The sequence below is a fragment of the Acipenser ruthenus genome, chromosome 32, assembly GCF_902713425.1.
Source record: "Acipenser ruthenus chromosome 32, fAciRut3.2 maternal haplotype, whole genome shotgun sequence".
Classification (NCBI taxonomy): Eukaryota; Metazoa; Chordata; class Actinopteri; order Acipenseriformes; family Acipenseridae; genus Acipenser; species Acipenser ruthenus.
Genome location: NC_081220.1, coordinates 10,985,699 through 10,998,734, shown reverse-complemented (window position 1 = coordinate 10,998,734; position 13,036 = coordinate 10,985,699). Strand labels below are relative to the sequence as shown.

General features: G+C 39.7%; 14 non-coding genes across 14 annotated transcripts; 9 read left to right on the top strand and 5 right to left on the bottom strand.

Annotated features, from left to right (window-relative positions):
- The first annotated feature begins 291 nt into the window (after positions 1 to 291).
- trnal-caa (transfer RNA leucine (anticodon CAA)) lies at positions 292 to 402 on the top strand. The gene is made up of 2 exons: positions 292 to 329; positions 357 to 402. It is a non-coding gene; the product is annotated as a tRNA-Leu (tRNA).
- A 716-nt stretch (positions 403 to 1,118) lies between these two features.
- LOC131703585 (small nucleolar RNA U3) lies at positions 1,119 to 1,324 on the bottom strand. The gene has a single exon (XR_009310024.1). It is a non-coding gene; the product is annotated as a small nucleolar RNA U3 (small nucleolar RNA).
- A 1,409-nt stretch (positions 1,325 to 2,733) lies between these two features.
- trnak-cuu (transfer RNA lysine (anticodon CUU)) lies at positions 2,734 to 2,806 on the top strand. The gene has a single exon. It is a non-coding gene; the product is annotated as a tRNA-Lys (tRNA).
- A 347-nt stretch (positions 2,807 to 3,153) lies between these two features.
- trnal-caa (transfer RNA leucine (anticodon CAA)) lies at positions 3,154 to 3,264 on the top strand. Its single transcript has 2 exons — positions 3,154 to 3,191; positions 3,219 to 3,264. It is a non-coding gene; the product is annotated as a tRNA-Leu (tRNA).
- Positions 3,265 to 3,980: 716 nt separating this feature from the next.
- LOC131703584 (small nucleolar RNA U3) lies at positions 3,981 to 4,186 on the bottom strand. Its single transcript, XR_009310023.1, has one exon. It is a non-coding gene; the product is annotated as a small nucleolar RNA U3 (small nucleolar RNA).
- Positions 4,187 to 5,595: 1,409 nt separating this feature from the next.
- On the top strand, positions 5,596 to 5,668 carry trnak-cuu (transfer RNA lysine (anticodon CUU)). The gene has a single exon. It is a non-coding gene; the product is annotated as a tRNA-Lys (tRNA).
- Positions 5,669 to 6,015: 347 nt separating this feature from the next.
- Positions 6,016 to 6,126, top strand: trnal-caa (transfer RNA leucine (anticodon CAA)). Its single transcript has 2 exons — positions 6,016 to 6,053; positions 6,081 to 6,126. It is a non-coding gene; the product is annotated as a tRNA-Leu (tRNA).
- A 716-nt stretch (positions 6,127 to 6,842) lies between these two features.
- On the bottom strand, positions 6,843 to 7,048 carry LOC131703528 (small nucleolar RNA U3). The gene has a single exon (XR_009309969.1). It is a non-coding gene; the product is annotated as a small nucleolar RNA U3 (small nucleolar RNA).
- Positions 7,049 to 8,459: 1,411 nt separating this feature from the next.
- Positions 8,460 to 8,532, top strand: trnak-cuu (transfer RNA lysine (anticodon CUU)). The gene has a single exon. It is a non-coding gene; the product is annotated as a tRNA-Lys (tRNA).
- Positions 8,533 to 8,879: 347 nt separating this feature from the next.
- trnal-caa (transfer RNA leucine (anticodon CAA)) lies at positions 8,880 to 8,990 on the top strand. Its single transcript has 2 exons — positions 8,880 to 8,917; positions 8,945 to 8,990. It is a non-coding gene; the product is annotated as a tRNA-Leu (tRNA).
- A 716-nt stretch (positions 8,991 to 9,706) lies between these two features.
- Positions 9,707 to 9,912, bottom strand: LOC131703574 (small nucleolar RNA U3). Its single transcript, XR_009310014.1, has one exon. It is a non-coding gene; the product is annotated as a small nucleolar RNA U3 (small nucleolar RNA).
- Positions 9,913 to 11,323: 1,411 nt separating this feature from the next.
- trnak-cuu (transfer RNA lysine (anticodon CUU)) lies at positions 11,324 to 11,396 on the top strand. Its single transcript has one exon. It is a non-coding gene; the product is annotated as a tRNA-Lys (tRNA).
- A 341-nt stretch (positions 11,397 to 11,737) lies between these two features.
- Positions 11,738 to 11,848, top strand: trnal-caa (transfer RNA leucine (anticodon CAA)). The gene is made up of 2 exons: positions 11,738 to 11,775; positions 11,803 to 11,848. It is a non-coding gene; the product is annotated as a tRNA-Leu (tRNA).
- Positions 11,849 to 12,564: 716 nt separating this feature from the next.
- Positions 12,565 to 12,770, bottom strand: LOC131703599 (small nucleolar RNA U3). Its single transcript, XR_009310038.1, has one exon. It is a non-coding gene; the product is annotated as a small nucleolar RNA U3 (small nucleolar RNA).
- Positions 12,771 to 13,036: the final 266 nt, after the last annotated feature.

Here is a 13,036-nt window from a genome sequence, read left to right as displayed (position 1 = left end):
TCTGTTCACATTGTATAAAGTATTGCAACACAATTACTTATTGGTCATTGTAATATAGCAATTGCAATTGTAAAATGCGTGCATCCTTTAAAGCTATACCGATATTGAAATAAAGAATCTTACTTTTGTGGGTTGGCTTCAATCTGTTTCTTTTTTTACACTTGTCATTACATCATTCATGGAGCAAGTTAGTATGTGCGTAATAAACCCAATCGGGCCTTGATACAATAGACAACCCTAGTCCGTGCTGAAATGAAATAATGCGGTTTTCTACTAAAGCAAACGCAGCTTGTCAGAATGGCCGAGTGGTCTAAGGCGCCAGACTCAAGGACGCTGTCTTTCCAAAGAATTGTGTGTTCTGGTCTCCGAATGGAGGCGTGGGTTCAAATCCCACTTCTGACAGTTCACTTTTACTTATTTTTTAAATGAATCAATTTGTTCATTTTACTATAAAAGATTGTTTCAATGAAATCAACAGCTGATACGAAACTCTTGTCAGCACTCAATACCATTTTAATTTCCATTTTAAATCGGACTAAAATAGCGTTCCTAACTCAGATTGCATTTTTGTTGTAAACAGACTACTTGTCGAAGTCACTGAAAAATATTTTGTGTAGAAACATGTGTTATTTAACTAAAGATTGTTTTAATATTTCAAATAACATATTACTTTGAAAAACATCTCCGACTGCCACTGGATCGTGGTCTCAGGCTGGGATGCGGACCATTGAGAACAGTATAAACGATCTATTAGTGGAAGTAGCTTACATGAGAAATGCCCTCGTTTAACATGCTAGGATGATCGACTTCGGTATTCTCCAACTGCTGTTTACATTTTCTAACACGTTATGAGGACGAATACAAAGGTTGACAGCTTCCTTGTAAGTGGGGGTAAGCACAAGTTATTTTCAGATGTAATGTCTATTTTAAACTCAATCTAGTCCTGCGTAGTGCAAAAGACATTGCTATATTTTTATATTAGTCAAGCCCTGTTTAAAGTGTTCTTAAATTGTTTTGACATTAGCAATGATCAATTTAAATGTGGTTATTGATTTAAACAACTGAACAATTGTGGGCTAGATGCTTTCTTTTTTCTACGTTTCTACCGGAATGAGATACACACTCAAAATGTGTCCCCTTCCTTCAGCAACCCCCGACTGAAGATTGAAGTGGTCATTCCTTGCAGCGAGTAGGTTCCCGATAACAACACTCATTGTCAGCTCGGTGCTGAGAAGAAAACACTGCCACTCCTCCTGGTGGATACCGAGACCAATCCCTTCAAAACGTGTTTCATTCTAGAAATGATTCTTGCAAATATAGTCTTAACTTTTATTAGCAGACCGTCGCCCCCAACTGGCAAGCTCTACTTCATATGAAACAATGACTGGGCAACAACGAGGTTTTACATTAACAATACAAACTAACTCGAGACAGCCAAGCCGTTAAAGCATACCTTAAGTTTGTCGCGTGATACAAAAGCAAGTATTGGCATTTTTGCATCGTCTGCCTCGTCAAACAAGCTCGAGCCACAGCACACAGCGCTGCTGCATCGGGACACAGATTGTGGATTTATAAGCGACTGAATAAACGAGCTGACACTACTTTTTAAAGAAATTGAAAACATACCTCTAGTCGAAATATTTGCTATTTAGTTAATTAAATTATTATTTTTTTAAATTTGCAATCACAGACTACATTGCCAAAATAAAAATTAAAAAACAACTGACAATCTGATTTGCTCGTATCAAGCTGCGATGAAGCCTATGAGACCCTGGCACCGTTAAAGGGGAATTAGCTCAAATGGTAGAGCGCTCGCTTAGCATGCGAGAAGTAGCGGGATCGATGCCCGCATTCTCCAAATAATTTTAAAGTATCTGCGTATTTTGTCCCGGCGCATTATGGAGATAAATACAAAGTGTGACAATTCTTTGTAACAGAGACGCCCACCATGCATGTGTATTTTAATGCACAGTCTGCTCATTTGTAATAATCCCCGGACTGAAAAACTGCAGCGCGTGATATTTTGTAGGTCTTCTTATCTCCTATGTCCGCTAACGCTAGGCACAACGTGCCCGAGTGCTGTAGCAGCAGCCATGAAGCAAGTTAGTTTTTCAGTAGAAATAAGGCTTTTGTTTAGGGGAAATTGAATAAAGCCAGCCAATAGCCACATTTTAAAAGCATGGGGTATTAGACCAACATATAGCAGCGATTACACTTTTCTTTAAGCGTGCTAGGTGATTGGAAACAGCTCTTCGCAGCAAGGGTACAACAAAAAAAGCCAGATTGTTAATACACACACGTTTTAACAGTATTAGGAACGTTAGCTGCAACATTACAGGTTTAGCTATAATAGAGCAATTCAACAACAATACAAGTTTAGTTAAGATAATTAGCAGCAACGTTCAGGTTTAGCAGCGGTGTAGCATAAGTAAACAGAACCAAAAGGTGTGGGGACATTTACCTGCTGCTGGAACACTTTTAATCTAACAAAACAAAATTGATGAGACCGGGATTTAACCACACGTCTCAGAGCTTTATTCAACAGACTAGCTCTCGAATTATCCAACACACTACTTCTGGAATATACTCACACGGCTGTAACACCGCAGACACAGACACAGCGCGTCTCCAGAACACTCATCTACAGCAGCAGCACACCGAATCTCAGGTCCCACGCACCTGTCGGTACTTCCTCTCTCACCCCGCCTCAAAGAAAGAAACTTTCTCCCGACAGCCCGGCTAGCTCAGTCGGTAGAGCATGAGACTCTTAATCTCAGGGTCGTGGGTTCGAGCCCCACGTTGGGCGTCCTTTTTAAATACAAATTGTAGATGTTTCTTCGAGGCAACGGAGCAATGTCTGATTCTGTTCACATTGTATAAAGTATTGCAACACAATTACTTATTGGTCATTGTAATATAGCAATTGCAATTGTAAAATGCGTGCATCCTTTAAAGCTATACCGATATTGAAATAAAGAATCTTACTTTTGTGGGTTGGCTTCAATCTGTTTCTTTTTTTACACTTGTCATTACATCATTCATGGAGCAAGTTAGTATGTGCGTAATAAACCCAATCGGGCCTTGATACAATAGACAACCCTAGTCCGTGCTGAAATGAAATAATGCGGTTTTCTACTAAAGCAAACGCAGCTTGTCAGAATGGCCGAGTGGTCTAAGGCGCCAGACTCAAGGACGCTGTCTTTCCAAAGAATTGTGTGTTCTGGTCTCCGAATGGAGGCGTGGGTTCAAATCCCACTTCTGACAGTTCACTTTTACTTATTTTTTAAATGAATCAATTTGTTCATTTTACTATAAAAGATTGTTTCAATGAAATCAACAGCTGATACGAAACTCTTGTCAGCACTCAATACCATTTTAATTTCCATTTTAAATCGGACTAAAATAGCGTTCCTAACTCAGATTGCATTTTTGTTGTAAACAGACTACTTGTCGAAGTCACTGAAAAATATTTTGTGTAGAAACATGTGTTATTTAACTAAAGATTGTTTTAATATTTCAAATAACATATTACTTTGAAAAACATCTCCGACTGCCACTGGATCGTGGTCTCAGGCTGGGATGCGGACCATTGAGAACAGTATAAACGATCTATTAGTGGAAGTAGCTTACATGAGAAATGCCCTCGTTTAACATGCTAGGATGATCGACTTCGGTATTCTCCAACTGCTGTTTACATTTTCTAACACGTTATGAGGACGAATACAAAGGTTGACAGCTTCCTTGTAAGTGGGGGTAAGCACAAGTTATTTTCAGATGTAATGTCTATTTTAAACTCAATCTAGTCCTGCGTAGTGCAAAAGACATTGCTATATTTTTATATTAGTCAAGCCCTGTTTAAAGTGTTCTTAAATTGTTTTGACATTAGCAATGATCAATTTAAATGTGGTTATTGATTTAAACAACTGAACAATTGTGGGCTAGATGCTTTCTTTTTTCTACGTTTCTACCGGAATGAGATACACACTCAAAATGTGTCCCCTTCCTTCAGCAACCCCCGACTGAAGATTGAAGTGGTCATTCCTTGCAGCGAGTAGGTTCCCGATAACAACACTCATTGTCAGCTCGGTGCTGAGAAGAAAACACTGCCACTCCTCCTGGTGGATACCGAGACCAATCCCTTCAAAACGTGTTTCATTCTAGAAATGATTCTTGCAAATATAGTCTTAACTTTTATTAGCAGACCGTCGCCCCCAACTGGCAAGCTCTACTTCATATGAAACAATGACTGGGCAACAACGAGGTTTTACATTAACAATACAAACTAACTCGAGACAGCCAAGCCGTTAAAGCATACCTTAAGTTTGTCGCGTGATACAAAAGCAAGTATTGGCATTTTTGCATCGTCTGCCTCGTCAAACAAGCTCGAGCCACAGCACACAGCGCTGCTGCATCGGGACACAGATTGTGGATTTATAAGCGACTGAATAAACGAGCTGACACTACTTTTTAAAGAAATTGAAAACATACCTCTAGTCGAAATATTTGCTATTTAGTTAATTAAATTATTATTTTTTTAAATTTGCAATCACAGACTACATTGCCAAAATAAAAATTAAAAAACAACTGACAATCTGATTTGCTCGTATCAAGCTGCGATGAAGCCTATGAGACCCTGGCACCGTTAAAGGGGAATTAGCTCAAATGGTAGAGCGCTCGCTTAGCATGCGAGAAGTAGCGGGATCGATGCCCGCATTCTCCAAATAATTTTAAAGTATCTGCGTATTTTGTCCCGGCGCATTATGGAGATAAATACAAAGTGTGACAATTCTTTGTAACAGAGACGCCCACCATGCATGTGTATTTTAATGCACAGTCTGCTCATTTGTAATAATCCCCGGACTGAAAAACTGCAGCGCGTGATATTTTGTAGGTCTTCTTATCTCCTATGTCCGCTAACGCTAGGCACAACGTGCCCGAGTGCTGTAGCAGCAGCCATGAAGCAAGTTAGTTTTTCAGTAGAAATAAGGCTTTTGTTTAGGGGAAATTGAATAAAGCCAGCCAATAGCCACATTTTAAAAGCATGGGGTATTAGACCAACATATAGCAGCGATTACACTTTTCTTTAAGCGTGCTAGGTGATTGGAAACAGCTCTTCGCAGCAAGGGTACAACAAAAAAAGCCAGATTGTTAATACACACACGTTTTAACAGTATTAGGAACGTTAGCTGCAACATTACAGGTTTAGCTATAATAGAGCAATTCAACAACAATACAAGTTTAGTTAAGATAATTAGCAGCAACGTTCAGGTTTAGCAGCGGTGTAGCATAAGTAAACAGAACCAAAAGGTGTGGGGACATTTACCTGCTGCTGGAACACTTTTAATCTAACAAAACAAAATTGATGAGACCGGGATTTAACCACACGTCTCAGAGCTTTATTCAACAGACTAGCTCTCGAATTATCCAACACACTACTTCTGGAATATACTCACACGGCTGTAACACCGCAGACACAGACACAGCGCGTCTCCAGAACACTCATCTACAGCAGCAGCACACCGAATCTCAGGTCCCACGCACCTGTCGGTACTTCCTCTCTCACCCCGCCTCAAAGAAAGAAACTTTCTCCCGACAGCCCGGCTAGCTCAGTCGGTAGAGCATGAGACTCTTAATCTCAGGGTCGTGGGTTCGAGCCCCACGTTGGGCGTCCTTTTTAAATACAAATTGTAGATGTTTCTTCGAGGCAACGGAGCAATGTCTGATTCTGTTCACATTGTATAAAGTATTGCAACACAATTACTTATTGGTCATTATAATATAGCAATTGCAATTGTAAAATGCGTGCATCCTTTAAAGCTATACCGATACTGAAATAAAGAATCTTACTTTTGTGGGTTGGCTTCAATCTGTTTCTTTTTTTACACTTGTCATTACATCATTCATGGAGCAAGTTAGTATGTGCGTAATAAACCCAATCGGGCCTTGATACAATAGACAACCCTAGTCCGTGCTGAAATGAAATAATGCGGTTTTCTACTAAAGCAAACGCAGCTTGTCAGAATGGCCGAGTGGTCTAAGGCGCCAGACTCAAGGACGCTGTCTTTCCAAAGAATTGTGTGTTCTGGTCTCCGAATGGAGGCGTGGGTTCAAATCCCACTTCTGACAGTTCACTTTTACTTATTTTTTAAATGAATCAATTTGTTCATTTTACTATAAAAGATTGTTTCAATGAAATCAACAGCTGATACGAAACTCTTGTCAGCACTCAATACCATTTTAATTTCCATTTTAAATCGGACTAAAATAGCGTTCCTAACTCAGATTGCATTTTTGTTGTAAACAGACTACTTGTCGAAGTCACTGAAAAATATTTTGTGTAGAAACATGTGTTATTTAACTAAAGATTGTTTTAATATTTCAAATAACATATTACTTTGAAAAACATCTCCGACTGCCACTGGATCGTGGTCTCAGGCTGGGATGCGGACCATTGAGAACACTATAAACGATCTATTAGTGGAAGTAGCTTACATGAGAAATGCCCTCGTTTAACATGCTAGGATGATCGACTTCGGTATTCTCCAACTGCTGTTTACATTTTCTAACACGTTATGAGGACGAATACAAAGGTTGACAGCTTCCTTGTAAGTGGGGGTAAGCACAAGTTATTTTCAGATGTAATGTCTATTTTAAACTCAATCTAGTCCTGCGTAGTGCAAAATACATTGCTATATTTTTATATTAGTCAAGCCCTATTTAAAGTGTTCTTAAATTGTTTTGACATTAGCAATGATCAATTTAAATGTGGTTATTGATTTAAACAACTGAACAATTGTGGGCTAGATGCTTTCTTTTTTCTACGTTTCTACCGGAATGAGATACACACTCAAAATGTGTCCCCTTCCTTCAGCAACCCCCGACTGAAGATTGAAGTGGTCATTACTTGCAGCGAGTAGGTTCCCGATAACAACACTCATTGTCAGCTCGGTGCTGAGAAGAAAACACTGCCACTCCTCCTGGTGGATACCGAGACCAATCCCTTCAAAACGTGTTTCATTCTAGAAATGATCCTTGCAAATATAGTCTTAATTTTTATTATCAGACCGTCGCCCCCAACTGGCAAGCTCTACTTCATATGAAACAATGACTGGGCAACAACGAGGTTTTACATTAACAATACAAACTAACTCGAGACAGCCAAGCCGTTAAAGCATACCTTAAGTTTGTCGCGTGATACAAAAGCAAGTATTGGCATTTTTGCATCGTCTGCCTCGTCAAACAAGCTCGAGCCACAGCACACAGCGCTGCTGCATCGGGACACAGATTGTGGATTTATAAGCGACTGAATAAACGAGCTGACACTACTTTTTAAAGAAATTGAAAACATACCTCTAGTCGAAATATTTGCTATTTAGTTAATTAAATTATTATTTTTTTAAATTTGCAATCACAGACTACATTGCCAAAATAAAAATTAAAAAACAACTGACAATCTGATTTGCTCGTATCAAGCTGCGATGAAGCCTATGAGAATCCCTGGCACCGTTAATGGGGAATTAGCTCAAATGGTAGAGCGCTCGCTTAGCATGCGAGAAGTAGCGGGATCGATGCCCGCATTCTCCAAATAATTTTAAAGTATCTGCGTATTTTGTCCCGGCGCATTATGGAGATAAATACAAAGTGTGACAATTCTTTGTAACAGAGACGCCCACCATGCATGTGTATTTTAATGCACAGTCTGCTCATTTGTAATAATCCCCGGACTGAAAAACTGCAGCGCGTGATATTTTGTAGGTCTTCTTATCTCCTATGTCCGCTAACGCTAGGCACAACGTGCCCGAGTGCTGTAGCAGCAGCCATGAAGCAAGTTAGTTTTTCAGTAGAAATAAGGCTTTTGTTTAGGGGAAATTGAATAAAGCCAGCCAATAGCCACATTTTAAAAGCATGGGGTATTAGACCAACATATAGCAGCGATTACACTTTTCTTTAAGCGTGCTAGGTGATTGGAAACAGCTCTTCGCAGCAAGGGTACAACAAAAAAAGCCAGATTGTTAATACACACACGTTTTAACAGTATTAGGAACGTTAGCTGCAACATTACAGGTTTAGCTATAATAGAGCAATTCAACAACAATACAAGTTTAGTTAAGATAATTAGCAGCAACGTTCAGGTTTAGCAGCGGTGTAGCATAAGTAAACAGAACCAAAAGGTGTGGGGACATTTACCTGCTGCTGGAACACTTTTAATCTAACAAAACAAAATTGATGAGACCGGGATTTAACCACACGTCTCAGAGCTTTATTCAACAGACTAGCTCTCGAATTATCCAACACACTACTTCTGGAATATACTCACACGGCTGTAACACCGCAGACACAGACACAGCGCGTCTCCAGAACACTCATCTACAGCAGCAGCACACCGAATCTCAGGTCCCACGCACCTGTCGGTACTTCCTCTCTCACCCCGCCTCAAAGAAAGAAACTTTCTCCCGACAGCCCGGCTAGCTCAGTCGGTAGAGCATGAGACTCTTAATCTCAGGGTCGTGGGTTCGAGCCCCACGTTGGGCGTCCTTTTTAAATACAAATTGTAGATGTTTCTTCGAGGCAACGGAGCAATGTCTGATTCTGTTCACATTGTATAAAGTATTGCAACACAATTACTTATTGGTCATTATAATATAGCAATTGCAATTGTAAAATGCGTGCATCCTTTAAAGCTATACCGATATTGAAATAAAGAATCTTACTTTTGTGGGTTGGCTTCAATCTGTTTCTTTTTTTACACTTGTCATTACATCATTCATGGAGCAAGTTAGTATGTGCGTAATAAACCCAATCGGGCCTTGATACAATAGACAACCCTAGTCCGTGCTGAAATGAAATAATGCGGTTTTCTACTAAAGCAAACGCAGCTTGTCAGAATGGCCGAGTGGTCTAAGGCGCCAGACTCAAGGACGCTGTCTTTCCAAAGAATTGTGTGTTCTGGTCTCCGAATGGAGGCGTGGGTTCAAATCCCACTTCTGACAGTTCACTTTTACTTATTTTTTAAATGAATCAATTTGTTCATTTTACTATAAAAGATTGTTTCAATGAAATCAACAGCTGATACGAAACTCTTGTCAGCACTCAATACCATTTTAATTTCCATTTTAAATCGGACTAAAATAGCGTTCCTAACTCAGATTGCATTTTTGTTGTAAACAGACTACTTGTCGAAGTCACTGAAAAATATTTTGTGTAGAAACATGTGTTATTTAACTAAAGATTGTTTTAATATTTCAAATAACATATTACTTTGAAAAACATCTCCGACTGCCACTGGATCGTGGTCTCAGGCTGGGATGCGGACCATTGAGAACACTATAAACGATCTATTAGTGGAAGTAGCTTACATGAGAAATGCCCTCGTTTAACATGCTAGGATGATCGACTTCGGTATTCTCCAACTGCTGTTTACATTTTCTAACACGTTATGAGGACGAATACAAAGGTTGACAGCTTCCTTGTAAGTGGGGGTAAGCACAAGTTATTTTCAGATGTAATGTCTATTTTAAACTCAATCTAGTCCTGCGTAGTGCAAAATACATTGCTATATTTTTATATTAGTCAAGCCCTATTTAAAGTGTTCTTAAATTGTTTTGACATTAGCAATGATCAATTTAAATGTGGTTATTGATTTAAACAACTGAACAATTGTGGGCTAGATGCTTTCTTTTTTCTACGTTTCTACCGGAATGAGATACACACTCAAAATGTGTCCCCTTCCTTCAGCAACCCCCGACTGAAGATTGAAGTGGTCATTCCTTGCAGCGAGTAGGTTCCCGATAACAACACTCATTGTCAGCTCGGTGCTGAGAAGAAAACACTGCCACTCCTCCTGGTGGATACCGAGACCAATCCCTTCAAAACGTGTTTCATTCTAGAAATGATCCTTGCAAATATAGTCTTAACTTTTATTAGCAGACCGTCGCCCCCAACTGGCAAGCTCTACTTCATATGAAACAATGACTGGGCAACAACGAGGTTTTACATTAACAATACAAACTAACTCGAGACAGCCAAGCCGTTAAAGCATACCTTAAGTTTGTCGCGTGATACAAAAGCAAGTATTGGCATTTTTGCATCGTCTGCCTCGTCAAACAAGCTCGAGCCACAGCACACAGCGCTGCTGCATCGGGACACAGATTGTGGATTTATAAGCGACTGAATAAACGAGCTGACACTACTTTTTAAAGAAATTGAAAACATACCTCTAGTCGAAATATTTGCTATTTAGTTAATTAAATTATTATTTTTTTAAATTTGCAATCACAGACTACATTGCCAAAATAAAAATTAAAAAACAACTGACAATCTGATTTGCTCGTATCAAGCTGCGATGAAGCCTATGAGAATCCCTGGCACCGTTAATGGGGAATTAGCTCAAATGGTAGAGCGCTCGCTTAGCATGCGAGAAGTAGCGGGATCGATGCCCGCATTCTCCAAATAATTTTAAAGTATCTGCGTATTTTGTCCCGGCGCATTATGGAGATAAATACAAAGTGTGACAATTCTTTGTAACAGAGACGCCCACCATGCATGTGTATTTTAATGCACAGTCTGCTCATTTGTAATAATCCCCGGACTGAAAAACTGCAGCGCGTGATATTTTGTAGGTCTTCTTATCTCCTATGTCCGCTAACGCTAGGCACAACGTGCCCGAGTGCTGTAGCAGCAGCCATGAAGCAAGTTAGTTTTTCAGTAGAAATAAGGCTTTTGTTTAGGGGAAATTGAATAAAGCCAGCCAATAGCCACATTTTAAAAGCATGGGGTATTAGACCAACATATAGCAGCGATTACACTTTTCTTTAAGCGTGCTAGGTGATTGGAAACAGCTCTTCGCAGCAAGGGTACAACAAAAAAAGCCAGATTGTTAATACACACACGTTTTAACAGTATTAGGAACGTTAGCTGCAACATTACAGGTTTAGCTATAATAGAGCAATTCAACAACAATACAAGTTTAGTTAAGATAATTAGCAGCAACGTTCAGGTTTAGCAGCGGTGTAGCATAAGTAAACAGAACCAAAAGGTGTGGGGACATTTACCTGCTGCTGGAACACTTTTAATCTAACAAAACAAAATTGATGAGACCGGGATTTAACCACACGTCTCAGAGCTTTATTCAACAGACTAGCTCTCGAATTATCCAACACACTACTTCTGGAATATACTCACACGGCTGTAACACCGCAGACACAGACACAGCGCGTCTCCAGAACACTCATCTACAGCAGCAGCACACCGAATCTCAGGTCCCACGCACCTGTCGGTACTTCCTCTCTCACCCCGCCTCAAAGAAAGAAACTTTCTCCCGACAGCCCGGCTAGCTCAGTCGGTAGAGCATGAGACTCTTAATCTCAGGGTCGTGGGTTCGAGCCCCACGTTTGGCGTCCTTTTTAAATACAAATTGTAGATGTTTCTTCGAGGCAACGGAGCAATGTCTGATTCTGTTTACATTGTATAAAGTATTGCAACACAATTACTTATTGGTCATTGTCATATAGCAATTGCAATTGTAAAATGCGTGCATCCTTTAAAGCTATACCGATATTGAAATAAAGAATCTTACTTTTGTTGGTTGGCTTCAATCTGTTTCTTTTTTTACACTTGTCATTACATCATTCATGGAGCAAGTTAGTATGTGCGTAATAAACCCAATCGGGCCTTGATACAATACCTAGTCTGTGCTGAAATGAAATAATGCGGTTTTCTACTAAAGCAAACGCAGCTTGTCAGAATGGCCGAGTGGTCTAAGGCCCCAGACTCAAGGACGCTGTCTTTCCAAAGAATTGTGTGTTCTGGTCTCCGAATGGAGGCGTGGGTTCAAATCCCACTTCTGACAGTTCTCTTTTACTTATTTTTTAAATGAATCAATTTGTTCATTTTACTATAAAGGATTGTTTCAAGGAAATCAACAGCTGATACCAAACTCTTGTCAGCACTCAATACCATTTTAATTTCCATTTTAAATCTGACTAAAATAGCGTTCCTAACACAGATTGCATTTTTGTTGTAAACTGGCTACTTGTAGAAGTCACTGAAAAATATTTTGTGTAGAAACATGTGTTATTTAACTAAAGATTGTTTTAATATTTCAAATAACATATTACTTTGAAAAACATCTCCGACTGCCACTGGATCGTGGTCTCAGGCTGGGATGCGGACCATTGAGAACAGTATAAACGATCTATTAGTGGAAGTAGCTTACATGAGAAATGCCCTCGTTTAACATGCTAGGATGATCGACTTCGGTATTCTCCAACTGCTGTTTACATTTTCTAACACGTTATGAGGACGAATACAAAGGTTGACAGCTTCCTTGTAAGTGGGGGTAAGCACAAGTTATTTTCAGATGTAATGTCTATTTTAAACTCAATCTAGTCCTGCGTAGTGCAATAGACATTGCTATATTTTTATATTAGTCAAGCCCTATTTAAAGTGTTCATAAATTGTTTTGACATTAGCAATGATCAATTTAAATGTGGTTATTGATTTAAACAAGTGAACAATTGTGGGCTTGATGCTTTCTTTTTTCTACGTTTCTACCTGAATGAGATACACACTCAAAATGTGTCCCCTTCCTTCAGCAACCCCCGACTGAAGATTGAAGTGGTCATTCCTTGCAGCGAGTAGGTTCCCGATAACAACAGTCATTGTCAGCTCGGTGCTGAGAAGAAAACACTGCCACTCCTCCTGGTGGATACCGAGACCAATCCCTTCAAAACGTGTTTCATTCTAGAAATGATCCTTGCAAATATAGTCTTAAATTTTATTAGCAGACCGTCGCCCCCAACTGGCAAGCTCTACTTCATATGAAACAATGACTGGGCAACAACGAGGTGTTACATTAACAATACAAACTAACTCGAGACAGCCAAGCCGTTAAAGCATACCTTAAGTTTGTCGCGTGATACAAAAGCAAGTATTGGCATTTTTGCATCGTCTGCCTCGTCAAACAAGCTCGAGCCACAGCACACAGCGCTGCTGCATCGGGACACAGATTGTGGATTTATAAGCGACTGAATAAACG